Here is a 27,460-nt window from a genome sequence, read left to right as displayed (position 1 = left end):
AAGACATCGAAGAAGATGAGAGCTACCCTCAAAGACAGAATGATGAAGAAGAAGAACCTCAAGAAGAATCTCAAGAAGAACCTCACGAAGAAGCAGAAGAACGGACAAGAATAGAAGAAAAGACCCCATCCAGATATGTTCAGAAGAACCATCCAGAATCTCAGATCATGGGACAAAAAGAAGCAGGTATACAAACTAGAAGAACAATTGCAGAAGCTTCAAGCTATTTGGCATTACTTTCCTCCACCGAACCACAAAATGTGAAAGAGGCATGCAAAGATGAATGTTGGGTGAAAGCAATGGATGAAGAACTTGAGCAAATCGAAAAGAACAACACTTGGGAGCTAGTTCCTAGACCAAAAGATAAGAATGTTATTGGAACAAAATGGGTCTTCAAAAATAAATTGAATGAAAATGGAGAAGTAATTAGAAACAAAGCCAGACTCGTTTGTAAAGGGTATGCGCAGCAAGAAGGAATAGACTTTGAAGAAACTTTTGCTCCTGTTGCAAGACTTGAGGCCATCCGAATGTTCCTTGCTCTCTCAAGTTTTCAGAACTTCAAAGTATTTCAAATGGATGTGAAATCAGCCTTTTTGAATGGAGACTTGGAAGAAGAAGTGTACATTGAACAGCCAGATGGGTTCATTCTTGGAAATGATCCAAATCTTGTATGCCGATTGAAAAAGGCTCTCTATGGTCTCAAACAAGCTCCAAGGGCTTGGTACTACCGGTTGGACAAATATCTTCATCAACAAGGTTTCCTAAAAGGTTCAGCAGATAGCAATCTGTATATAAAAGTTGAAAATGACAAATTGCTAATACTTGTTGTGTATGTAGATGACATTATTTTTGGCAGCAATGAAGAAGCTATGAGTCAAAGCTTTGCCTCAGTCATGCAGAAAGAATTTGAAATGTCCTTGCTAGGAGAACTGACATATTTCCTTGGTTTGCAAATCCAACAGAAGGAAGGAGGAATCTTTTTATCTCAAACCAAGTATCTCAAGCAGATTTTGAAGAAATATGGCATGGAAGATGCAAAACCAGTATGTACACCCATGGTCACAGGATGTAGTCTCAGTGCAAATGATGAATCTGCAGCAGTACATCAACCAACCTACAGATCTATGATTGGAAGTTTACTATATTTGACAGGTACCCGACCAGACATCATGCATGCAGTTGGAATAGTTGGAAGATTTCAGGCAAATCCGAAGGAGACTCATCTTCAAGCAGTGAAGAGAATTTTCAAATATCTTCAAGGGACTCAAAATTATGGCTTATGGTATCCTAGAAATACAGATCTTACTCTTCATGCCTATACAGATGCAGATTGGGCCGGAAGCGTGGATGACAGGAAAAGCACAAGTGGTGGTGCGTTCTTTATGGGTCCCAGACTGGTCTCTTGGTTCAGCAAGAAACAGAGTTCAATTGCCTTGTCTACAGCTGAAGCAGAATATGTTGCTGCTGCATCTTGTTGCACCCAACTCCTTTGGATGATGCAGAATTTGCAGGATTATCAAATCACTTGTACTCCTCCAATCCCTATCTTATGTGACAACACAAGTGCAATCAGCATCTCAAAGAATCCGGTTATGCATTCAAAAACCAAGCACATACCAATCAAGTACCATTTTCTCCGGGAACAAGTACTTGAACAGAAGGTCAAGTTGGAGTATGTTCCTTCTAAGGAACAAGTTGCTGATATTTTCACCAAACCGTTGCCCAGGGACACTTTTGAATACCTCAGGCAAAAGCTGGGGGTTGTTGATGCATCATCTTACTGTTGATCATCTTCCTATTGGTGGTATAGGCTCAGGGGGAGCACATAATGCATTGTTGGCATTATGGAGAAGGAGATCTTGGAAATAGCTGCAATATGTCTCTATCTCCTTCATGATGGATTTCTGGTTACAGATCTGGAGATGCATGAGCATAGGGGGAGCATACCCTTTGCCCTTGATGTCAAAGGGGGAGAATGAAGCCGAAGATTATGTGGTTGCCATCAAGTCCAAAGGGGGAGATTGTTGGCATTATGATTCAGGTGTTGTCCTTGATGGCAAACCCATTCAGGTGATAAATCAAGAAGGACGCAGGAAATATGTTCAGCACGTGCGTCCCCGCAGGTATACCATACAGAACCCGCGTCCAGGGACGCAGGCCAGCCGTTCAGGAGGTGCGTCCGCCCAATGCACACATTTCAAGGCAGAGAAAAGCACGTGGGGGTTTCTTGTGTGGTATCTAGCCGACGGTTTTGTGTTTCTATGGTGTCGGCTCGTGGTTTTGTTCCATGTTTTGGGGAGAAGCTTGCCTATATAAAGCAAAGGATTTCATTTGGATTAGACACCATCTTGGTTGAATATCTTTTGGTGAAATCTAGTCCAGATCTATGAAGGCGAATCTTCTAATGGACTGTGATCTCTATGGCGCATGATCAGATCTGTGGATCTGAGTATTTGGGTTGGTTCTGAAGTCCTCATATCTTTTATATCTGAAGGGACGCAGGTTCAGTGAAGGGAAAGTGCACCGGGACGCAGTACAATAAAGGCTCAGGTGCGTCTTTGAGGCAAAGGACGCGGCGCGACTGTGTTATTGGGTGCGTCTCTGAAGAAAAAGACGCGGCGCGATAGTGTTTTTGGGTGCGCCGGTCGCAGCAAAGCATAGAGGAACAGTGCGTCGGCACGCAGAACAGTGGAAGGTAGACTGCGTCCAGTCGCAGGTCACAGAAAGAAAATATGCGTCCCTGTCTTAAGATGATCTGTTGACTGTATATTTCTGTTCATAAGGTGTTCTGGGTTATTTCTGTAATTACTGATCTGATATCTGTAGTGGACTGTATCTGTTGTATACTTGCTGATCTTTTGATTCTTCATGAAAAGAAGTAGGGGGTTGTAGCTCCCTTCCAGGAGAGACTGGAAAACGAGAGAGAGTTGTAGCTCTCTGCAGGTTGCAGCCTGCGTGCTGGTAAAGGACTACACTAGTACAAAATCATTGTAAAAAGAATTTCTTGAAAGAAGATAGAGACATATTGCAGCAGGTGGTTTTCTCCCGCATTGGGTTTCCACCTTACATCTTGTGTTCTTTGGTGTGACTGTCTATTTTCTTTATTCATGCTCATTATTTTATAGTACTGATATGCAAGAATAATTCAAAAGATCAAATAAGGAAGATTTGGTAAATTGCTTGATAATACTGATTCACCCCCCCTCTCAGTATTATTTCCAACAAATACGTGATCTAGTATGAAGCTAAGTTGTATAAGCTATATAACATAATACATTGAACAAAGGTATGTATCATATTCAATGGATCTCATTCATCTTATCACTAGTAAGCTCTATACACTAAAAAGCTCATATTAGTATTTGAGCATGGTTTCAGTTCACCCTTATCTATGAGTGAGCTAGAACAAAGCTCTGTATAATTACATATGTTGTATCTATATTAAAGCTGAATCCAGTCTATTAGGGAGATAACCAACTTGTGATACAGGTACTTTATTGTATCTATACATGTATTTCTTAGGTTAGTACTGATAGGTCAACCTTTAGATGATGTTACTTATAAAATATTTGTGCTATTACTTATGCCGAGTGTAATGAGAATGAGACAAGCAAGTGATTAGGTAAACAAGCATGGTTAAAAAGAGTCATGTGTAACTACTGTGTTCTAATTCCATAGCTTGTCATAAGCTTAGATAAGGTACAAAGGTGACAAGCTAATCAATATACAACATGATATCCCGGGGTTCTCACTCTTAGTCATTCCTATTATATAAATACCTTTTTTCTTATTGGTATATAGAGTACCATTCTCTCCATAATCAATACATATGGATAGACTGTAATCACTGTTACACATATCCTAATGTAACAAGCTCTGTTTCCTCATTACTTTGATTTCCATGGTTCTACTTATCGCACTGATTCAACCATTAGTAATGATTACATTCTACTCTATAGGGTAAGTACATATTGAATAGACCTGCTTATTACCTGTATTCCCTAATCTTTAACAGATATAAGGAGAATGACGTAATTCATACATGTTTACATACCTCATTGGTTTAGCTGTATAAAGCTGTTGAAAGTAAATGGAAAATGATATTTGAAACAACTATCATAGAATCTACTTGAATCCACATAAAAGTTGCTAAATTGATGAACTATGGATTTACATGGAATGAAATTTGCAAAATTTTGACACTGCCCTATGAAAGTGAAACATTTACTCTCATTATGAAAACAGTAACATACATGTTGATAATTTCCTGTAATAGAGGAAAAGTATTTTTGCAGAAGTAATAAAGCATAATTTGACATATATTCTAATGTCTAAATGCATGCAATAATTTTACAGGTTGTTGCATCTATGGCAAAAGGAAGTTACTCTGCTCGTACAAGGAGAAGTGGTAGGAGAGTGACAAGGGGTGCGCAGCTACGATGCACATCGTCTGATGATGACAACCCAGCTGATGTCAATGCCGGCAATGCACCAGGGAACATTGTTGAAGATGACCATGTGACAGCCACTGATGTTAACACACCATCAGCCACAAAACCACCATCAACAATAGTCCAAGGGGCAAGCTCAACTAAAAAGATCAGTGCTATAAGAGGATGGACAAAAGAACAAATGTTAGTTGCAATTGACGACATAGAGTTTAATGGATACTCAGTTCGGGCATCTGCAAAAAAACATGGTATTCCTCCCTCATCAATACGTTATTGGATAAATGGACTAACTCATACAAAACGTAGAGGGCCTCTTACAGTTATGACTGAGGAGGAGGAGGCCAAGGTGGTTGAGTGGTGTAAAGAGATGGCCCAACTGGGACATGGGCTAGAGTTGATACAACTCAAATCAATAGTTGCTCAAATCTGTCAAGGGAGGCCAAACCCATTCAAAGATGGGTTTCCTGGTAAATCATGGTGGTTTGAGTTTAAAAAAAGGCATCCAGAACTTGTATTGCGTACTGCTGAGGGCCTTGACAGAGACAGAGCATTAAATTTGCGCCCTGCAGTTGTGCAAAAGTTCTATGACACACCTTCTAGTGCTTACGATAAACATTCTTATGGAGCAGACCATATATGGAATTGTGATGAAACAAGTTTACAGGCAGGGAGGAATTGTGGCATGCGGGTAACTGCCAAGAGAGGGAGCCGAAATGTGCCAAAGATTTTGCCCAAGAGCAGGGAGTGGATAACTATTTTATGTTGTGTTAATGCAATTGGTACTTCAATCCTAGGATTTTAGCTATTCAAAGGTAAAAATCAACTAAAAAACTATATACAGAACTGTGAACCAGGTGCATGCATGGCTGCACATCCCCATGCATGGATGACTAAAGAACTGTTTCTAAGTTGGCTTTTTCACTTTGCTGCATCGGTACCAGGTGGCGTCTCGCCTAATAATAGACACCTTTTGATATTAGATGGCCATGGGAGCCACATGGCTATACAAACAATTGAGGAAGCAAACAATTTAAGCATCGACCTATTGACATTGCCCGCTCATACCAGTCATAGGCTGCAACCCCTTGATGTTAGTGTGTTTGGCCCTTTCAAGAACTATTTCAGGTCGGAGCGTGCTGCATGGATGGCAAAGAATCCAGGGGTTGAGGTGAAAAGGTTTGAGCTAGCAGAGCTTGAAAGTAAAGCTTTTAAAAGGGCTTTGACACCATCAAATATCAAGGCTGCCTTTCGGAGGACAAGAATCTGGCCACTGAACTATGATGCTCTTATGCATGATACTGGTTGTAGCCAAGCGTTTCATGTGGATGGTCAGGAAGAAGGGAATGTCCAAACAGGTGTTGAAGTGCAAGAAGTGGATGACCAAGATGATATTGTTGCAGCTGGTAATATGATTTCCCTGTCTCAAGGACACTTATATGCTGAAGATGATGAAACTGTATGTGAAACACAATATAACAATGAACAAATTCCTAGTAACATGGAGATTGTTCCACCAACTCAAGAACATGAAATTCCTGTTGCTGATATTGCTAATGATATTGTTGAACATGCAGTTGACAATGACCAATTAACATTGCCAAGCCAAGTAACCCCACCTTCATCACTAGCAGAAGCAATGATCAATATGAATGCACATAGTGTCTCAATAACCAATGAAGAAAGCATGAACATGCCCTCACAACCAGCAGAATTGAACAATGAAATTGTTCATTTTTTTGTGGACAATAGATTAATGGAAGAAGATGAAGGACATAATGAGGCATCGAATGAAGATAATGATATGGTTCAATCAGTTCCAACAGATACTGAAAGGGAAGTATGTTGGGTCCCTATAATACTAGTGATTACCCCATTACTATTATAGTTATACCCCTTATTTATATTGTTGTGGCCCTATTACCCCCTTATTGTTATTTCTGTGCCCCATAGAATCCCTCTATTGTTATTTTTGTGGCTTTATATTATTATTGTTAGGTCGGCTGGATTATATTGTGACTCTTTAGACTCCTATATATAGAAAGGAGGTTTTGTCATTTGAATCATCCAAGAATTGTTCATTTATGTAATGTAAAGGAGGTTGCCCCCTCGAAGAGGCTGAATTCTAAGGCGTTGATCTATCTTTTCTATCTTTTCTTGAGCTGGTTTCATAACATTTGGTATCAGAGCTTTGGATTCTAGGGTTTCGCTGCTCCAAACAGGTCATCGTATCATTTTCGCTATAACTTTGTTTATGTGAGGTTTTAGAAGTCGAAAAAATAACCCATTTGAGAAGAAATCGCGCTGAACCTTGGGTCCGAATTTCAGATATTTTCGCGCGATAGTTTCAGAGATATGATCTGAGGAAGTTGGTCTTTTTGCAGACTCCTGAATTACATTCAAAACAGGTGACCTGGGGAAAATTGTCATAACCTTCTCTCTGGGAATCAGATTGAAATTTCGTAAGAAGGTACAAAAAGAGGACGGACTATAGTTTCTTGTATATCATTTTCAAAATCAAATATCGAAAATTGTACACGTGGCACTTCATACAAGTTCGCTCTACTGAAAGTCTATAATCAGGTCATCTTGGGAGATTGTGCATAACTCTTTCTTGGAGAATCCAATTTGGATCAGACTGGTGGCATTGGAAAGAGGACACAGAGAGCTACTACAGGTCAGAAATTCAGAACTAGATGATTGGAAAGTACAGAGATACATCAGAGGCAATATCGAGCTCCTACAAAGTGAAAAAAGGTGTGTAGATTTTTTTAAATTTTTTCTTAAGCTTGGTTTGAAAATTTATTTTGAAGGAATTCAAAGGGCATAGTAGAGCATTATTATCGGTAACTGATGCCCCGAGGAAAGAAAATGCAAACACCTAGTAAGGAACCTGAAAGCTCTAGCATGACTCATGAAGAAGAGGAAGAAATGCTACATGATATATCAAAATTACAAGAACAAGTGCAACAAATGTCACGCTCACAAAAGTTAACAGATGCTAAGATAAATGGCGTGGAAGCTAAGATGGACAATTTGAAGATAGATTTGAACACAAATTTGAAGACAGGCATGGCAGATTTGAAGACAGATTTGACAAATTTTCTACAAGAAATACTTACTAATGGTGAAAAGGTAGTAAAGGAAACTCATGATGAGAACAAAAGAAATGTTAATCATGATTCCATAGACTCTAATGTTGGATCGAAGAATCACCATATTCCAAAAATCGATATGAGGAAGTTTGATGGCAAGGATCCCGCCACATGGATATTACAGATGGAGCAATTCTTCGATCTCAATAATGTGCAAAACACACAAAAGGTACGTATGGCAACTGTATATTTGGAACCAAATCAGTTTGTATGGTATCAATGGCTTTGTTCTCGTAAACAATTTATCACTTGGGCAATTTTTACGGAAGAATTGATAGCACATTATGAGGATACAAAAAGCAACACTTTTTTTAGCCAATTGATAAGTCTCAAACAAAAGGGTTCAATAATGGAGCACATTGAGGAGTTCCAAAAATTGAACATAAGGGTAAAAGATATTCCAGAGGAGCATAGGATTGATGTGTTCATAGGGTCTTTAAAGGATAATATCCAACATGATGTTCGCCTTTGGGAACCTGATTCATTAGAGAAGGCATTCAGGTTAGCAAGAAAAATGGAAAGCAAAATTATGGCAACTAGGAAGCATACCACTCACAACTATAAAGACGGAAGTGTTGTTGCCCCTAGTCTTCCACAACCTACAAGGTTGACACCACAACAATTGGAAGAAAAAAGAGCAAAAGGGCTTTGTTACAATTGTGATAGCAAATACACAAAAGGTCATAAGTGTGCTGAGAAGAAATTATTCTACATAGATTGTGAAGAGGAAGAAGAAAAGGAGCAAGAAAGGTCAAAAGAAGAGGATATATTCCAGGAACAAAGCCTAGATGAAGAACAAATAAATCCGACCATATCTTGTAATGCATTGGCGGGAATTACCACTCCTCAAACCATCAAGATAGAAGGACAAATCAAGAAGAAAAAGGTAATAGTGTTGATTGATTCAGGAAGCACCCACAATTTTATTCATTGTAGGGTAGCAAAAGAATTGAATTGCTTCCTATATCCAGCACCAGAGTGTCAAGTGATGATTGCAAATGGAGGAACAATAAATTGCTCTGGAAAGTGCCATAATATCAAGCTATCCATGGGAGAATATGTATTGACTAGCCCAATGCTTTCCATTCCAATGGGAGGTGCTGATGTTGTACTAGGAGTCCAATGGCTACAATCCTTGGGTACAATAGCTTTTAATTTTCAAGAACTTTTCATGAAATTTTCTGTGGAAGGAAAGGAAGTTGAATTAAGGGGTATTGCAGGGAAACCAGGAAAGATAATCAGCTCTAATGGCATGACAAAGCTTCTAAAAAAGGAGCAAAGAGGTGTAATTGCACAATTATGTTCGCTAGATGTTTCCACATTGGAATCATCTATTTCTCCAGATCTCCAAAAAGTCCTGGACAATCATTCCAAGGTATTTGAGACTCCCAAAGGTCTCCCACCTATGCGTGATCATGATCATGCTATTCATCTGATTCCAGGAAGTGTTCCTCCAAACATCAGGCCGTACAGATATCCCTATGTCCAAAAAAGTGAAATTGAACGTATGGTTGCAGAAATGCTAGAGGCTGGTATAATTCAACCGAGTCAAAGTTCTTTCTCAGCTCCAGTAGTATTGGTGCACAAGAAGGATGGATCATGGCGCATGTGTCCAGATTATAGGGAGCTCAACAAGCTCACTATTAAAGATAAGTTCCCCATTCCTGTCATTGATGAATTACTGGATGAATTGCATGGATCAATTTACTTCACCAAGTTGGATCTTCGTTCGGGATATCATCAAATCAGAATGAAGATTGAAGACATTCCGAAAACGGCATTTAGAACTCATGAGGGTCATTATGAATTTTTGGTCATGCCTTTTGGCCTTACCAATGCACCTTCAACATTTCAAGGTTTGATGAATTCAATTTTCAAACCATTCCTTAGAAAATTTGTGTTAGTATTTTTTGATGATATACTAATCTACAGCAAGTCTTGGAAGGATCATGTTGAACATGTTGACAGGGTGCTACAACTATTGGAGGAGAAACAATTATATGCAAAAAGATCCAAATGTTTCTTTGGAGTCCAGGAGGTGGAATATTTGGGTCATATTGTATCTCATGAAGGAGTTAAGGTAGACCCTAGCAAAATTAAAGCCATTAAGGAATGGAAAATCCCCACATCCATAAAGCATCTGCGAGGATTTCTTGGGTTGACAGGGTATTATCGCAAGTTTGTTAAGAATTATGGGAGAATAGCAGCACCTCTAACAACATTATTGAAGAAAGATTCATTTTCATGGACTCCGGAAGCAACAAAGGCCTTTGAACATCTTAAAGAGGCAATGTGCCAAGCACCGGTCTTAGCTACACCGGACTTCACAAAAACCTTTATTGTGGAATGTGATGCTTCAGGAAATGGAATTGGTGCTGTTCTAATGCAAGATGAAAGACCCATTGCTTTTGAAAGTCGTCCAATCAAGGGAAAGTTTTTAAGCAAAGCTATTTATGAGAAGGAAATGTTGGCAATACTCCATGCACTTAAGAAATGGCGACCCTACCTAATGGGAAGACACTTCAAGGTAAAAACGGATCATGATAGCCTTAAATACTTTTTAGAACAAAGATTATCCTCTGAAGAGCAACAAAAGTGGGTCACAAAGATGTTGGGTTATGACTTTGAAATCATCTACAAAAAAGGGAAGCAAAATGTGGTGGCAGATGCACTCTCAAGAAAGGATGAGGATGTGGAAGCATTGTTGTGTGCCATTTCTATTATCCAACCAGATTGGATAAACGAAGCAAGGGAGGAATGGAAGAATGACGAAGAAGTGTGGGCACTTATTCGAAAGCTACAACAAGATTCCAGTACTTCTGATACATTTAGCTGGAAAAATGATTCGTTATGGTACAAAGATCGCTTATACCTCTGTAAGAATTCCCAGCTAAAACAAAAGATTCTTATGGAATTGCACACTTCTCCCTTAGGAGGGCACTCAGGATTTTTAAAAACTTACCACAGGGTTAAGAAGGAATTTTTTTGGGATGGCCTTAAATCAGATATTCAAAAGTTTGTGGCGGAATGTTTGGTTTGCCAACAAAATAAAGTTGAAACAATTAAGACACCGGGTCTATTACAACCTTTATCCATTCCAAGCCAACGTTGGGAGGAGGTTTCAATGGATTTTATCACAGGTTTACCCAAGTCTGAGGGAAAGAGTGTCATCATGGTGGTAGTTGACAGACTTACCAAGTATGCACACTTTTGTGCATTATCACATCCATTTAAAGCCAGTACAGTTTCTACTGCATTTATGGAAACAGTTCAAAAGCTACATGGAAACCCAAAGATTATTGTAAGTGACAGAGATCCCATTTTCACTGGAAATTTTTGGACAAAATTATTTTCTTGTCTTGGTACTCAGTTAGCTCATAGCTCATCTTATCATCCTCAATCTGATGGGAAAACTGAGATAGTAAACAAATGTTTGGAAGGATATCTTCGTTGCTTTGTATCTGATAAACAGACACAATGGGTCAAATGGTTGCCTCTGGCTGAATGGTGGTATAACACTTCCTTCCATACAGCAACAAAAATGACCCCATTTATGGCACTTTATGGGTATCAACCACCATCCATCACATCATATTTAAGAGAAAATTCTAAGGTTCAGGCAGTGGAACATCACATCGAACATCAACAACAAGTCCTCCAACTCTTAAAGGATAACCTCGTGTTGGCACAAAATAGAATGAAACAACAGGCAGATCAACATCGCAGTGAAAGAAGTTTTGATGTAGGTGATTGGGTATTCCTACGGCTACAACCATATAAGCAAATGTCCCTAAAGCAAGCTAAGAAGGATAATAAATTATCACCAAAGTATTATGGTCCGTACAAGGTGTTGCAAAAGATTGGTACTATGGCATACAAATTGGAGCTTCCTGCAGCTTCTCGATTGCACCCAGTTTTCCATGTTTCATGTTTAAAGAAGGTTATAGGCGACAAGCTCCCAATTCAAACAATATTGCCAGAACTTGACGAGGAAGGAAAAATTATATTGGAACCGGAAGCAGTCACAGAAACAAGAACTCGACAGCTACGAAATCGATCAATTTCAGAGTATCTTATCAAGTGGAAGAACTTATCCGCTGAAGATTCCACATGGGAGGATGAGAATTTTATGCAGAAGTATCCAGAACTACTCAAGCGTTGAGGACAACACTTTTTTGAAGGAGAGGGGCATGTTGGGTCCCTATAATACTAGTGATTACCCCATTACTATTGTAGTTATACCCCTTATTTATATTGTTGTGCCCCTATTACCCCCTTATTGTTATTTATGTGCCCCATAGAATCCCTCTATTGTTATTTTTGTGGCTTTATATTATTATTGTTAGGTCGGCTGGATTATATTGTGACTCCTTAGACTCCTATATATAGAAAGGAGGTTTTGTCATTTGAATCATCCAAGAATTGTTCATTTATGTAATGTAAAGGAGGTTGCCCCCTCGAAGAGGCTGAATTCTAAGGCGTTGATCTATCTTTTCTATCTTTTCTTGAGCTGGTTTCATAACAAAGTACCAAGCAATGACATGCAGGTGGGAGGGGTGGAGAACACACTTGGACGGTTCCTAAAGCTACCAGTAGAGAGAGTATCAATGAAAAAAAATCAAGGTGCACCGGGTAGTCTTTGTCTGGGCCAAAGCTCATAGTTACTCACCTCAGAGGACTATATAAAACTGTTAGTTGATTCAGAAAAAAAGAAATTTGAAATGCAAGAATTAAAACAGAAAAAGAAGGATATAGTCAAGGAGAAGAAGGCAGCAAGGATTGTTGCAGCACAACGTCGAGCAGAAGAAAGGATTGAAAGAGATAAAGCAAGGCAAGTTAAGGACCAACAAAAGCAAATGGCAAGACAGGAAAAGGAAAAACGAAAGGCACAACAAATGCTTGAAAAGGAACAAGGGATGATCAATGATACAAGAATAGCTGATGAAACCAGGATTATTTCAAACTCATTAGACTCCATTGCAGATAATACACAATTATTCCAAGATCTCATAAACATTCAAGTGCCCCACTATCAAACTGAGGGTTTACCCACTTTCCTTATTCCTACCAGAGCTGGTGTTAATTCTCTGTATGCTCATTACACACCTCCACTTAATGCAGGGGTCAGTAGTGCAAATGTGAGGTATGGGTACTCAGTACCTCCATGGTTGGAAGCTACAAATTGGAATCAATCATATGACAGAAATCAACCATTTCCTAATCAGCCCTTGATTGGTAGGCCAACCTACCTGGCTCAAGAAGGTATCTCGGGGAGTTTTGGCACTCAAGATTCTCAGGGCCATAAAGAATAGGGGTGTCATATGTTTTTGGTTCTAACCACATTATGATGTGGATTTTTGATGGATTGTATCTTTTTCTTGGCACAGAAACATTTTGGCTTACAACACAAGATTGTATCTTTTTCTTGTCACAGAAACATTTTGGCTTACAACACTAGATTGTATCTTTTTCTTGTCCCAAGAAACATTTTGGATTACAACCTAGTAGTGATTTCTTGTGGCAACCTAACTGTGTGTTGATAAGAAATTTTCAATGGAATATGTATTTCTGTAAAATATTAATTATGATAAAACTATTTCTATAAGTTATTATGTGCGCCCTCCCCGCCACGTCACAAAACCACGCGTCAAAGCACATGGAGCCGGTACGACACCTGTCCACCGTGGAGCTCCATGTGTTGGCCATCATATCATTGCATAAAACTTTGTGTCTGCGCCATTTCAGAGGTTTGTTTGGGGTCATTGCTGCGATGTTTGGGAATTCAATAATAACATTCCATTCCAACTCTGGACAAGAGATAATGGCCAAAGGCTTAGGAAAATGGCTAAATACAAAAATCAAATGACCAAACAGTCTCAAATGAGGAGGCAATCTACCTCATAATAAGTTTTATTAAATGTGAAAAATCCACTGATAATTTTATTCATTGAGGGGACACTTGAGAAATTGAGAGCACTCATTATCAAGTTGCATATGAAAAAGGCTAAATACAGAAATCAAATGACCAGACAGTCTTATTATGATTGAGAGCACTCATTGTCAAGTTGAGTATGAAAAAGGCTAAATACATAAATCAATGAGGAGGCAATCTACCTCATAATAAGTTTTATTAAATGTGAAAAAGCCACTAATAATTTTATTCATTGAGAGGACACTTGAGAAATTGAGAGCACTCATTATCAAGTTGCATATGAAAAAGGCTAAATACAGAAATCAAATGACCAAACAATCTTATCTCATAATAATATCAAGTTGCATATGAAAAAGGCTAAATACAGAAATCAAATGACCAGATAGTCTTATCTCATAATAATTTTTTGAGAGCACTCATTATTAAGTAGACTAGGAAAAAACCTATCATTTAATCATGTATATATAGAACTGTACACCAAGATAGCCAGGGTAAGAAGCCCAGCTATGGCAGCCCATCATCGTGAACAAAATTTTCGTGTAAACCAAAAACACCCTCAAAATAGAGGACGTATTGAGCAGTTATTCTGAGGAGAAAATTAGGATAATGCAGGAAAAGATCATTAAGATTATACTTAGTTTTCTTTACATGAATTCTACAGAAAAAGATGATGGTGAGATTTTTCCAAAGGATGCCTTCGATCTCAACATTGAAGGCATCAAATTTGCAGCATTGTACAAAGCTCTAAACTCACTTATGGCTCCAATAAGTGGACCATTATCTAAAGGAACATCATTCAACTTGATAGCTCGATCATTAAGATTATACCTAGTTTTCTTTACATGAATTCCACAGAAAAAGATGATGGTGATATTTTTCCAAAGGATGCCTTTGATCTCAACATTGAAGGCATCAAATTTGCAGCACTGTACAAAGCTCTAAACTCACTTATGGCTCCAATAAGTGGACCGTTATCTAAAGGAACATCATTCCACTTGATAGCTCGATCATTAAGATTATACCTAGTTTTCTTTACATGAATTCTACAGAAAAAGATGATGGTGAGATTTTTCCAAAGGATGCCTTCGATCTCAACATTGAAGGCATCAAATTTGCAACACTGTACAAAGCTCCAAACTCACTTACGGCTCCAATAAGTGGACCGTTATCTAAAGGAACACCATTCAACTTGATAGCTCGATCATTAAGATTATACCTAGTTTTCTTTACATGAAATCTACAGAAAAAGATGATGGTGAGATTTTTCCAATGGATGCCTTCGATCTCAACATGGAAGGCATCAAATTTGCAGCACTGTACAAAGCTCTAAACTCACTTATGGCTCCAATAAGTGGACCATTATCTAAAGGAACATCATTCAACTTGATAGCTCATGCTTCAACCATAATGCTTACAAAGCAATTTCTACCCATTGTATTCTGTAATAGCTAGTCAGTGAACCCCAAGACGGGCTGGAAACAGAGACTACTTCAGATATTCACATAATGAGTAAACTATTATATCAGATACTAATATACATTAGAACTTTGAAGTGAACAACTGAATCAGCGGGACCTAGGAATAAGTCATATTTGCTCATTTACAGGATCCACATCCTTAATTAAATTAAAATGAAAAGTCACTGATACAGTACGGTTTTATCGTTGGACCTCGAGAAGGGTTAGTTATTGAAATGCATTTTATGTATGAGAACCTAATTCATTACTAAAAATATTTATTCTCTTATCTCAGTAACCATGAGTAACTGGTTTTGGAATCGACTATAAAATGCGTGAACTCCTTATTTGTTTATTTATTTTATGGTCGCATCAAATTAGATTTCCAAAAAGAATTCGGGATCGAATTATTTAGTTATGATGATAGAATCCACATTTAGCAACAATCGTATTAAATTCAGGGGACTATCAAAATGCAAGGAAGCTATATATGCAACAACATATAACTAATTTGTTCATAGATATAAATGCAGGGAAGCTATATATGCTCATAGTTAAATAACTGCAATGGTAGTCTTATACTGCCCCATACATATGGCCATTAAAGAATTTGTTATTTTCAGCGCAACCAAAATAACCCCAAATTTGCTTAAACTGTAAATATACTCAAATTAGTCCATTGAGAGCAGCGATAGAGGGTTTCGAGGCTTCATTTCAAATACAAAGAGTGAAGTTCCTGACAAAAGCTTTCACGGACGAGGTGAAGACAAGTTATGCAAGTCAATTGAGAGCAGCGACAGAGGGTTTCGAGGCTTCATTTCAAATACAAAGAGGGAAGTTCCTGACAAAAGCTTTCACGGACGAGGTGAAGACAAGTTATGCAAGTCAATTGAGAGCAGCGACAGAGAGTTTCGAGGGTTTGTTTGGGGTCATTACTGCGATGTTCCATTTTCCCTTTGTCTTTCTACTCAGGGCTGGCTGTGGGGCGAAGCCCTCTGCCGAGGATGGCACGGGACGGCCGAGGATAGCACAGGACGACAAAAATAACAACGAAAACATCAAAAATAACAACGAAAACAACAAAATTTCCACAAAAACCCTAAACCTTCAACAACAAACAGCATCAAAATATCCAAAAACCCTAAACCCTCAAAAAAATCCTAAAAAAAATGCCATAAAATGCCATAGAAAGTTTACAAAATATCCAAATAGAGTTGCTTGTGTTGAAAAACACAGAGAAATTGTTGGTAGGATTAAAATCCTATTGGATACAGGCCATGGATGGTCGCCGACCTCCCCCACCTTCCCCGGAGCTCGCCAGACCTTCTCCACACCTGCAACGACCTTTTCCACACCTGCAACGAGAAGAAAAAGCCATTAGGGAACAGAAAACCACCAAAAACACCAGCACAAAACAACAAATTAACAACAAATTCTTATTTTACCTCGAGCTCAGTAAAACTACGACCGACTCCTCCCCAAACAACAAAATCGCCGAATAAGACCACCACCAGAGAAATGCTAAACAACCGGCATTCCAGAACGACCAAGAAATCCAGGCGGAAAAGCACAAGAAAAGCAGAACCGCTGTTCCAACCACAAACCCTGAAACTCCAGCAAACATTTGCACCAGCACCTGCATACCAGGCGAAGCGCGCAGGTACACAAACCCTGTCAACCGAACAAACACTTCGAACAGCACACAAATAAACGACGAAGTGCGCAGGTTCTGGGGCCGTCCCACGCCATCTTCGGCGGGGGGCTTCACCCAACAACCGGCCCCGAGCAGAAAGACAAAGGGAAAATGGAACATCGCAGCAATGACCCCAAACAAACCTGTGAAATGGCGCGAACACAAAGTTTTATGCAATGATATGATGGCCAACACATGGAGCTCCACGGTGGACAGGTGTCATACCGGCTCCATGTGGTTTGACGCGTGGTTTTGTGACGTGGCGGGGAGGGCGCACATGTAATGGCGACCCTCCCCTATATATTTATAGAAGCAAGGAATATATTATTATATAATCAATATATTTTTAATTTAATTATCCTTTATCTCACTAATTTTTAATGTTAATTATGATAATAGGATTATGAATCTATTGCCCCTAACCATTTGTTGAATAATAATTTTGAATACATCTCATAATTTGTTGTCCTAATTTTGATAACTCACTTGGATACTAACTACATCTAATAATTTGTTGTCATAATTCTGATAACTCACTTGAATACTAACTACATCTAATAATTTGTTGTCCTAATTCTGATAACTCACTGTAATACTAACTACATATAATAATTTGTTGTCCTAATTCTGATAACTCACAAACACGAAATCTGCTAATAATTTATGAGCAATTACATGACACAGTTAAAGAGAGCACGAACATGAGAAAAATTTGCTAACTAATTTATGAGCAATTACATGACACAGTTAAACACAACACTAACACACAGAGTAATAAGAGAAATAAGATTTTGGTAAAATACCATAAAAACTTAGATCTTAGACTTTTGTCATCCATATTCATAAAATTATTCTATGAGCAATTACATGACACAGTTAAGCACAACACTAGCACACAAATTAATAAGAGAAATAAGATTTTGGTAAAACAACATAAAAACTTAGATCTTAGACTTTTGTGATCCATATTGATAAAATGATTGTCTTTAGGATTAATCACATTATTGAGATTTGGTCAAAAGCTTCATCCTTCATGTTTCTAGATGAAAACTCTAGAAACTTGAGATGGTACTCAGTTATATAAATTAAACATTAGAAAAAGATTTATTATTATTATTACTATTATTATTATTCTTTTTTTTTTAGGTTTAGATATGAAAAATTTAGAAATTTGAGATTGTTAGATACACATCAATATATAACAAGGGTGATAGCTTATAGTCCCTGCCTCTTTGTGTGGGGACCACATTTTTTTGTTATTTAAGAACGTTGTGTTTTCGCACTCCACATAATGAAAGCTTTCCATGCACCTCCGCATTTCACACAACGAAAGCTAAACCCCGTTTGTGCGGAGTGTGTCGTTATTTGAGAACGTTGTGTTTCCACACTTTGAAATCTTTTTTTGCACCTTCGCATTTCACACCTTTGCATTGTGCTTGCTTTGCACTCCGCTGAATGAAATTAACTCAATTAAAAATAAAAGATAAAAGTCCAACATAGTTTTGAAAATCACTCATTAGATCATCAACGTCCACAACTAGTATTAAAAAATTAATTAAGGCTTAGTCGTACTATTAGTATCTGAAATTCATATTAAGCAACTGTATTAAATGGAGGGGAGGAGCAAGTTTAATTAATTAAGGCTTAGTCCTACTATTAACATCTAAAATTCATATTAATAAACTAGATTAAATGGAGGCGAAGAACAAGTTCATGTGCAGAAATTTAAGTCCTACAAAATTGATATATCAATTTCATTTTGAGAATTTAACATTGCTTGAAGTGTGGAACTACGACCAATGCTTTCATTGTACGAAGTGCAGTGGTGGAGAGGAAGTTTTTATTGTGCATAGTGTGGAGTGCAGATGAAGCTCTCAAGCTCTCATTGTGCTTCCTCCGCACTCTACACAATGAAATTAACTGAATTAAAAACAAAAGATTAAAAAATATAATTCGATAATTGAGTGACAGATCAAAGTTGTCAAACATAGTTTCCACACCCAAAATCCAAAAAATAATTAAGGCTTAGTCATACTATTAACATCTACAATTCATATTAAACAATTGTATTAAATGGAAGTGAGGAGCAAGTTCATAACTAGAAATTTAAGTCCCCCAAAATTAATATATCAATTTCACTACAACGAGTAGAAGAAGCTTTCATTGTGCGGACTACGGAAATGCAAGAGCACGCCGGTGCAGAAAGAGTAGAATGAAAGCCAAAACCTGAGATATGCACACTTTGCAATCATAATAGCATTTTCTCCAAATTCACTTTGAGATGCAAAGGAAGATTTCATTATGCAGAGTGCGAAGGTGCAACAAACACTTTCATTGTATGAAGTGCAAAGGTGGGGAAAAAGCTTTTACTATGTGGAGTGCGAAGAATGCTTTCATTCTACTTTTTCTGCACCTACTTCTCCCCACACATATGCCTTTTCTACAAATCCTTTATTTCACACACTAAAATTTAAAAGCTTAACTCGATGAAATTAACTCAATTAAAAATAAAAAATAAAAACATATAATTCGATAATCCAGTGACAAATACTAACTGCGGTGCAGAGGACTTCTCACCTAGTATTAAAAAGATTAATTCTGACCTACTCATACTATTAGCATCTAAAATTCATATTAAGCAACTGGATTAAATGGAGAAAAGGCGTAAGTTCATACTTTGAAATTTAAGACCCACAAAATTAATATCTCAATTTCACTCCAAGGACTGAAAGAAGCTTTCATTGTGCAGATTGTGAAGGTGCACGAATGCACATGTGCGAAAGAAGCAGAATGAAAGCTTCTTTTGCGCCTCCATGAGTTGCACAATAAAATCCAAACTCCGAAATATACACACTTTACAATCATTACAACAATTTCCCGAATTCACTCTGCATAATCTATAAATGTTATACTGAATATGATTTTTTTTAATTGTATTCCGTTGAAAAAGACATAGAAAGTGAACAAAAATAGCTTTAAAAATGCACAAATTTAATAACAACATCAAAGGTAAAAAAACAAATTGTAGACAATTTGATATAGGTTCGAGGCTTTAAGCCTTTTGGATGAAGAAAGTAATGCTTAAGTTTAACCACAGATTCCGAAGAACATATCACAAATTTTTATATTGGCTGACCGTTTCCATTGTACGCAGTGATGAGGTGGGGATGAAGCTTTCATTTTGCTTAAAATTAAAATTTGTAATAAAATTTGTTGTACATTAAGTGTTTTCAATGGAATTTTTTATTTACCATTATTAAAACTTGTAGTGTAGAATAGTGACTATGGTAAAAAGCATTCTGCAAGGCTTAGTCAAAGTATTAACATCTAAAATTCATATTAAGAAATTTGATTAAATGGAAGCAAGGAAAACACCAAGGTGCAAAAGAAGCTTTCATTGTGCAAAGTGTGGAGGTTCCCGAATGCTATGTAGATTTGTGTGGTCTTGTATAGGCCCGGAAGAAGCACAAAGAAAGCATTTTCCACATCTCCGCACTCCATACAACATTAAAATATTAATACATATAACATCTTTCGAACTTCAGAGTAAATAGAGCTACAAAGCTTCAATAATGAAAATGATAATAGTTGTCATACATATGTGTTTTCATAGTCTTATATTCTTGGGAGATGTATGCATGATATCCAAAACTATTGTTCAACGTTCAAGTTGGAAACAATGTTTAATACTGAGAGGGGGAGGGTGAATCAATATTAAGGCTAATTTTAACTGTTATGCCAATTTATATATTTTTTCAAAAGCAGGGGCATACCACACATATCTGGGAAGAATATGTTGTTTGTACCGAAAAACAAAGTAAATAAACCAAAGACTAAACAGTGAAAACATTGAAAATTAGATTAGAGACTTCCTTATTCATGTTTATAGATGAAAATTATGGAACATGAGATTGCAGTTTCGTTATATGAATTAAATGGCTGGTAAGTTTAGATAGACATCAATTTATAATAAATATAAAAATAATTATTTTATTATACATCTCATATTTGTAAAAATGATCTCTTTCTCTCTCTATATATATATGTATAAATTAACTAAATTATAACTTTATTTTAAATTATCATTATTATTGTTATTCTTAACCACAAAGATTCAATCCCTTTTAAATACATTTTATTACAAGATCATGAGCCATACCATGATCTATCAATATCACATACTAAAAAAAAGGAAAATTTAATTTAAATTTAAAGTTTTTATAACATTTTTTATTTTAATTGAAAGCACAAAGGGCATAACTATTTGTGATATCAAGTACCACCCACTATATTGACTACCACTATTGAGTGGATACTCAGAGGTTAAATCCCTACAATCCATCTATTAATTATTGATAATTAAATTAAAATTCTGAAAGCCCTTTTCCAAAATAGATATGCCTATCCACATAATAAGATTTTCCTGAGTAATAAACATCTTTCATACATATATGTTGTGTTGATTTATATAAAAAACAAAATGAAATGATTGCAACTTGTTATTATGTCCCTTAGTGCAGGGATATATACTATCAAATTTACAGTCTTTATCCTATCATATTAGAATGTAATATTTATGAACTTAACGTTTGACTTGTGATCCTAGAATGTGGTGGTGAAATGGCCTTGTTTATGAGTTGAGGTGGTGTACAAGGCAAGTGGGTGGTCTATAACTGGTCTTCATGTGGTGAATTTCTTGATCTCATATTTAGATTTATCTAGGAAGATGTTTCACTTAAATTATCACCGTAAATCCTAGCTTGATCACATTAAAGGAATAAAGTAGATTACCATCCTTTTATTTTTTATTCCTCATTCTTTAGTGTGCATGTGTCTACATGTGTGGAAAATTCTTATCAAATATTGTTAATGTAGTGTTTTGATATGATTTTACTTCTATGGTTCCAATGTATTTTTGTTATTCATCTTTTCTCTAAAGGTTTGGGCTTAATGATTCCCTAGTAGTGTAAGAGTTGTTGACGTCTAAAGGATTGATGAGGTGGCACATATACTTGCTTTAGAAGTTCAAAAATCATTCTAGTTTCCCTTGGAATGGCATACTTTTCCATCTTACCACTAGAGAAACTCCAATTTTCCCTTTTCGCACATCTGAAGTATGCTTTTCAACAAATTTTGTTTTTTATTAGAGAGGTCTCTCACATGCCCAAATTTGAGGTCCATAAAAAAGTCTGACTTTCACTAAGGTAAATGGGCCTACGACTTTGAATTTGCAACATTATTCAATTTGTATTCAACTTATGTTCGTTACCTTTATAGGATTTTTCTTTTGGATGGGTTCTTGGGCTTGGTGATTCTATAGTGTTGTAGGGGTTTTAAGAGTTCCAAACATTAGCAAGGATGTTGTTCACATTTGGGTTATACTATGTCTTTAATAAGGACTGTGGTAGTCTTAGGGGTTGTGGGTTTTAATTTTCTTTCTCGCTTGCTTAGTATTGTGTGGGTTTTAATCTATCAAGAGCAACAAAGTAAATAAGCCAAAGATTGAACAACGAAATGTTAAATCTATTAGGAGAATTTATAGGAAAACATGTAAAAAAAAACTAATGAATAAAAACTAGAAAAGTGGGGATCTACCTGCATGAGTTCAATTTTTATTGGAATTTCTTAATGAATATATTATTATATGGCCAACATATTTCTAATTTAATTATAAATTACCTTACTAACTTCTAATGCTAATTATGATGATAGAATTATGAATCTACACAAAATATGCTAACTAATTTATGAGCAATTACATGACACAGTTAAATAGAACACGAACACGAACAAAAATGCTAACTAGTTTATGAGAAATTACATGACACATTTAAACACAACACGAACACGAAGATTAATAATAGAAATAAGATTTTGGTAAAACACCATTAAAGCTTAGATCTTAGACTTTTGTGATCCATATTGATAAAAGGATTGTCTTTGCAATTAATCACATTATTGAGATTTGGTCAAAAGCTTCCTTGTTCATGTTTCTAGATGAAACCTCTATAAACTTGAGATGGTACTCTAGTTATATAAATTAAACATTAGAAAAATCTATTTGTTTCTTTCATGTTTAGAGATGATTTTTTTTTTTTTTTTAAATTTGAGATTGTTAGATACACATCAATATATAACAAGGGTGATAGTGTATAGTCCCTGCCTCTTTTTGTGGGGACTGCGTTTTTTTGTTATTTAAGAATGTTGTGTTTTTTCACTCCACATAATGAAAACTTTCCCTGCACCTCCACATTTCACACAATGAAAGCTAAACCTCGTTTGTCGGGAGTATGTCGTTATTTAAGAACATTGTGTTTCTGCACTCTGAAAGATTTTTCTACACCTCCGCATTTCACACCTCTTCATTGTCCTTGATCCACACTTCGCTGAATGAAATTAACTCAATTAAAAATAAAAGATCAAATTCGAACTTAGTTCCAAAAATCCCTCATTAGATCATCAAAGTCCACAACTAGTATGAAGAAATTTATTAAGGTTTAGTCATACTATTAACATCTGAAATTCATATTAAGCAACTATATTAAATGGAGTTGATGAGCAAATTTAATTAATTAAGGCTTAGTCCTACTATTAACATCTAAAATTCATATTAAGAAACTCAATTAAATGGAAGCGAGGAACAAGTTCATACACAGAAATGGAAGTCCCGCAAAATTAATATATCAATTTCGTTTTGAGAATTTAACATTGTGTGAAGTGTGGAACTACGACCAATGCTTTCATTTTACGAAGTGTAGAGGTGGAGAGGAATTTTGTATTGTGGAGAGTTTGGAGTGCAGACGAAGCTCTCAAGCTCTCATTGTTCTTCCTATGCACTCCACACAATGAAATTAACTCAATTAAAAACAAAATATTAAAACATATAATTCGAGTGACAAATAAAATTTGTCAAACATACTTTCCACACCCAACATTAAAAAAATAATTAAGGCTTAGTCATACTATTGGCATATACAATTCATATTAAGAAATTGGATTAAATGAAAGCAAGGAGCAAGTTCATAAGTAGAAATTTAAGTCCCACAAAATTAATATATCAATTTCGTTACAAGGAGAGGAAGAAGCTTTCATTGTGCGGACTACGGAAATGCAAGAGCACTCAGGTGCAGAAGGAGCAGAATGAAAACCAAAACCTGAGATATGCACACTTTGCAATTGTAATAGCATTTGCTCCAAATTCATTCTGAGATGCAAAGGAATCTTTCATTATCGGGAGTGCAAAGGTGCGGAAAATGCTTTCATTGTACGAAGTGTGAAGATGGGGCAAAAGATTTTACTATGCGGAGTACTGAGAACGCTTTCATTATGATTCTTCTGCACCTAGTTCTCCCTGCACATATGCCTCTTCTATAGATCCCTTATTTTGTACATTAAAGTTTTAAAAGATTAACTCAGTGAAATTAACTCAGTTAAAAATAAAAAATTAAAACATATAATTCGATAATTTGGTAACAAATATTGACTGCGATGTAGAGGACTTCACACCTAGTATTAGAAAAATAATTAAGACTTACTCATACTATTAACATCTAAAATTCATATTAAGAAACTATATTAATTGGAGAAAATGGGCAAGTTCATACTTGGAAATTTAAGTCCCACAAAATTAATATCTCAATTTCACTCCAAGGATTGGAAGAAGCTTTCATTGTGTAGAGTGTGGAGATGCAGGAATGTGAATGTGCGAAAGAAACAAAATGAAATCTTCTTTTGTGCCTCCATGAGTTGCACAATGAAATCCAAACCCTGAAATATACTCACTTTGCAATCATTACAACAGTTTCCCGAATTCACTTTGCACAATGTATCAATGTTATAACAAATATCATTTTTTTTTAATTGTGTTTTATCGGAAAGGACATAGAAAATGAATAAAAATAGGTTTAAAAATGCATAAATTTAATAGCAACATCAAAGGTAAAACATTTTTTGTAGACAATTTTATATACGTTCGAGGCTTTAATCATTTTGGATGAAGAAAACAATGCTTAAATGTAACTGCAAATTCAGAAGAACTTATCAAATTCTTTTATATAGGCTGACCGTTTCCTTTGTACGAAGTACTAAGGTGGGGAGGAAGTTGTTATTGTGCGGAGTATAAAGGAAGCTTTCATTTTTCTTAAAATTAAAACATTTAATTAGATAATCACAATAATAAATTTTGTTGTACATTATATGTTTTCATTGGATTTTTTATTTACCATTATGAAAACTTGTAGTGAAGAATACTGATTACGGTAAAAATAAATTTGCACGACTTAGTCAAAGTATTAACATCTAAAATTCATATTAAGCAATTTGATTAAATCGAAGCAAGGAAAACACCAAGGTGTAAAATAGGCTTTCATTGTGTAGAGTGTGGAGGTTCCTGAACACTATGTGGATTTATGCGGTCTCGCATAGGTGTGGAAGAAGCACAAACAAAGCATTTTCCACATCTCCACACTCCGTACAACATTAAAATATTAATACGTATAATATTTTCAAGCTTTAGAGTAAATAGAACTACAAAGTTTTGAGAATGAAAATAATAATCGTTGTCACACATTATGTGTTTTCATTGAATTTTTTATTAGCCATCACCGTGTTAGTCCTGTATTCTTGGGAGATGTATGCATGATATCCAAAACTATTGTTCAACGTTCATGTTGGAAACAATGTTTAATACTAAGAGGGGGGAGGGTGAATTGATATTAAGGCTAATTTTAACTGTTATGCCAATATTTCTTTTTTTCAAAAGCAGATGCATACCACATGTATGTGGGAAAAATTTGTTGTTTGTACCGAAAAACAATGTAAATAAACCAAAGACTAAACAATGAATCCCTTGCAAATTAGATTAAAGAGAGAAATAAGATTTTGGTAAAACACGAGAAAAAATACCTTATTCATGTTTATAGATGAAAATTGAGAGAGTAGTTTAGTTATATGTATTAAATGGATGGTAAGTTTAGATAGACATCAATTTATAATAAAGATAAAAATAATTATTTTATTATACATCTCATATTTGCCAATATATATATATATATATTTTTTTTTTTAAATCAACTAAATTATAACTTTATTTTAAATTATCATTATTATTGTTATTCTTAACCACTAAGATTCATTCCCTTTTAAATAGGTTTTATTGCAAGATCATGAGCCATACCATGATCTATGAATATCACATACTAAGAAAAAGGCAAATTTAATTTAAATTAAAAGTTTTTATAACATTTGTTTTTATTTTAATTGAAAAGCACAAAGGGCATAACTATTTGTGATATAAAGTACCACCCACTATATTGACTACCACTATTAAGTGGATAATCAGATGTTAAACCCCTACAATCCATTTATTAATTTGATAATTAAATTAAAATTCTAAAAGCCCTTTTCCAAAAGAGATATGCCTATCCACATAATAAGATTTTCCTAAGTAATAAACATGTTTCATACATATATGTTGTGTTGATTTATATAGTAAAAACAAAATGAAATGATTACATCTTGTTATTATGTCCCTTAGTGTAGGGATATATACTATCAACTTTACAGTCTTTATCCTATCATATTAGAATGTAATATTTATCAACTTAATGTTTGACTTGTGATCCTAGAATGTGGTGTTGAAATGGCCTTGTTTATGAGTTTAGGTGGTGTACAAGGCAAGTGGGTGGTCTATAACTGGTCTTCATTTGGTGAATTTCTTGATCTCATATTTGGGTTTATCTAGGAAGATGTTTCACTTAAATTATCACTGTAAATCCTAACCTGAATACATTAAAGAAATAAAGTAGATTACCATCCTTTTATTTTTTATTGTCTGTTCTTTAGTGTGCATATGTCTACATGTGTGGAAAATTCTTATCAAATATTGCTAATGTAGAGTTGTGATATGATTTCACTTCTATGGTTCCATTGTATTTTTTTTATTCATATTCTCTCTAAAGGTTTGGGCTTAATGATTCCTTGGTAGCGTAAGAGTTCTTGACATCTAAAGGTATGGTGAGGTGGAACATATAATTTCTTTAGAAGTTCAAAAATCATTCTAGTTTCCCTTGGAATGGCATACATTTCCATCTTACCACTAGAGAAACTCCAATTTTCCCTTTTCGCACATTTGAAGCATGCTTTTCAAAAAATTTGTTTTGGATTAGAGAGGTCTCTCACATGCCTAATTTTGGGGTCCATAAAAATTTTTGACTTCCACTAAGGTAAATGGGCCTACGACTTTGAATTTTAACCATTGTTCAATTTGTATTCAGCTTATGTTCATTAGCTTTCTATGATTATTCTTATGGATGTGTTCTTGGGCTTGGTGATTCTATAGTGTTGTAGGGGTTTTAAGAGTTCCAAACATTAGCAAGGATGTTGTTCACATTTGGGTTATACTATGTCTCTAATAAGGATTGTGGTAGTGTTAGGGGTTGTGGGTTTTAATTTTCTTTCTCATTTTCTTAGTATTGTGTGTGTTTTTGTGGTGTTTGGTCTTTGAATCTTGCTATAGTTTAACTATGGTTGATTGTTAATGGTTAACTATTATTGACTATACATTGACTTTCGTTAAATATGGTTAACTAGGACTGAATATAGTGTGTAGTTGAATTTGATTCACATTGTTTGGAAATCATTGATTATAGTATGTGGAAAAGTTTGGCTTAATTTTAGTGATATTCTCATATATTAAGGCCCTAATAGACATTCATTATTATTTTATTTTTACGATAGTATGTTAGCTCAAACCTTTCAATATATCCATTCATTAT

The sequence above is a fragment of the Pinus tabuliformis genome, chromosome 4_1 (genome assembly GCF_031772625.1).
Source record: "Pinus tabuliformis cultivar Carrire ecotype Pingquan chromosome 4_1, CPIR1, whole genome shotgun sequence".
Classification (NCBI taxonomy): domain Eukaryota; kingdom Viridiplantae; phylum Streptophyta; class Pinopsida; order Pinales; family Pinaceae; genus Pinus; species Pinus tabuliformis.
This window is presented reverse-complemented; position numbering follows the sequence as displayed.